Consider the following 2,500-nt stretch of genomic DNA (forward strand, 5'->3'; position numbering starts at 1 on the left):
CATCTTTCTTTCAATATGCAAGTTCTTTTTAAAAAAGTTTCCTTCCACAGCAGCTCTGAGTGAGAGAGAGAGAGAGAGAGAGAGAGAGACACTGACTCACTGACTGATACTGACACCGACACACACACACACACACACACACACACACACACACATATTATTTATTATTATTTTAAACGACAAAGCTGTTCAGAAGGAAGTCCTGGGGGGAAGGCAGGCAGGGAGGGACGGACACAGGGAAGTCCGCACAAAACAGGTCCCCTGGAACCTCTGACCCAGAAAAACGGGTTCCTGGTGAAAGCAGTCCTGCCATTGACATGACAATGGACAGGGCCCGGCAGCTTGAGACACATCTTTCTTTCAATATGCAAGTTCTTTTTAAAAAAGTTTCCTTCCACAGCAGCTCTGAGTGAGAGAGAGAGAGAGAGAGAGAGACACTGACTGACTGACTGATACTGACACCGACACACACACACACACACACACACATATTATTTATTATTATTTTTAATTGATTTTTAGAACTGGGAGATGGAATAGGGGCTTGCTCCGTCCACTCCACGCATCGACCCAGTATTGCAGTGTTTCTGGGAACGGTGCAGCTCCCCGTGGGGAGATATTCAAAAGGAAAATCAGCTCTTTCCCAGTGTCTGTGTGTGTGTGTGTGTGTGTGTGTGTGTGTGTGTGTATTATTACTGAGAATAAAGCTGATATCTCTCTCTCTCTCTCTCTCTCTCTCTCTCACACTCAGAGCTGCTGTGGAAGGAAACCGTTTTAAAAAGAACTTTCTCAGCTCAGTGGTATTTTTTTCTTCTCCAAGGCTGAGTGCCGCTCGCACGTAGCGATATAGTTCAAAGTGCAAAATAACTTGGCGTCGTTGACTTTAAACAAGCAGGGTCTGCTTCCAAATGAAAGCTGCGCTCCCGAACTGGACTGACTGACTGTCTGTCTGTCTGTCTGTCTGTTTGTCAAGGGGTGGAAAAGGCGGCGGTGGTGGTGAGGGTGGAGCTTTACGCTCAGGAGGGGAGACTTTCCTTCATGCCAATTAATCTGCAGCAGAATGTCATCCCCCCCGACCGGGATTCGAAGCCCGGTCCTGACCACGAGACCACCGGGGAGAGTTGCCTCAAGTCCCTGAGGGACCTGGACACGAGGCCGAGGACACACGCACGCCTGCTGCACTGGCAGCAGCGACCAACAGGGGGCTGACCGGCTGATCCTTCCCTTTCACAGGCAGGCTTTTGGCCCTCGCTCAAACGACAAAGGTGTTCAGAAGGAAGTCCTGGGGGGAAGGCAGGCAGGGAGGGACGGACACAGGGAAGTCCGCACAAAACAGGTCCCCTGGAACCTCTGACCCAGAAAACCGGGTTCCTGGTGAAAGCAGTCCTGCCCCGCCCTGCCATTAACATGACAATGGACAGGGCCCGGACCAGGCGCAGCGGACGGTAGCGAGCAGTCGGAGGGTGAAAATCCGCCAGTGGGTGAAAAGGAGAGCCGTGCGGTGAGAGGAGGCGGAAAGCGGTTCGCAGACTTTCGCTGTACCTCCGGCGGGCAGCGCCGCACCTCCGAGCGCTCGGTACCGTCCGCTGCGCCTCGTCCTGCCGCACGCGACGAGCCGTCCCCGGAGGAAATCGGCCTCGGCCTTCCTGAGATATCAGTCTCCAGGTGGGACAGAAAAACCGGGGGCCCCCGGCTCGCTTTCGGCGGCCCGCTAGTCGACTTCCCGTCGTGCGAACGCGATCCTTCCGGTACCCTTCGGTGCCCCTTGCCCGACTCTAGCTCCGGTGGTAAAGCGGAGTCGGTCGGTCTGACGGCCGCCGAGTTAGCAGGCGGAAAGCGGTTTGCAGCCTTTCGCTGTACCTCCGGCGGGCAGCGCCGCACCTCCGAGCGCACGGTACCGTCCGCTGCGCCTCGTCCTGCCGCACGCGACGAGCCGTCCCCGGAGGAAATCGGCCTCGGCCCTCCTGAGATATCAGCCTCCATACGGGCGTCACAAATCAGTGGATATGGTCAGCTGCAAAGCAGTGTCATTACAACCTTTCATAAACGACAGGGCAGCACCGCACTGCACTGCACTGCACCGCACCCCACACTACATCACACTTGCCTGCCTGCCAGCCTGCCGCTGCCTACTCTCACCAGCGGACCAAAGTGAGGATAACACCCCGAAGCAAGCATCTCCCTTGCCGCCCACCAGCCCACACCAATCCCCTTGCCTGCCTCCCACAAATTCCACCAGCGAGGCAAAGTGAAAATCAACCCCCAAAAAACGCACTCCACACCGGCCATCGCCCGCTATACACCCCCCCCCCCCAGGGCGAATATTAAGCCCGAGAACACCGACTGTAACCAACCGCAGTGAAAAGTTGAAGTGGCAACTCATTAACCAGATTTACACTTGGCAACTCATAAACCAAATGAACAAAAAATCTGGTTAATGAGTTGCCCAAAATAAATCTGGTTAATGAGTTGCCACTTCAACTTTTCACTGCGGTTGGTT

The 2,500-nt window shown here is 54.7% G+C and overlaps 1 pseudogene; it reads left to right on the forward strand.

Annotated features, from left to right (window-relative positions):
• The first annotated feature begins 490 nt into the window (after positions 1-490).
• LOC137329267 (U2 spliceosomal RNA) lies at positions 491-607 on the forward strand (annotated as a pseudogene).
• Positions 608-2,500: the final 1,893 nt, after the last annotated feature.

This window comes from Heptranchias perlo, chromosome 12, assembly GCF_035084215.1.
Source record: "Heptranchias perlo isolate sHepPer1 chromosome 12, sHepPer1.hap1, whole genome shotgun sequence".
Lineage (NCBI taxonomy): Eukaryota > Metazoa > Chordata > Chondrichthyes > Hexanchiformes > Hexanchidae > Heptranchias > Heptranchias perlo.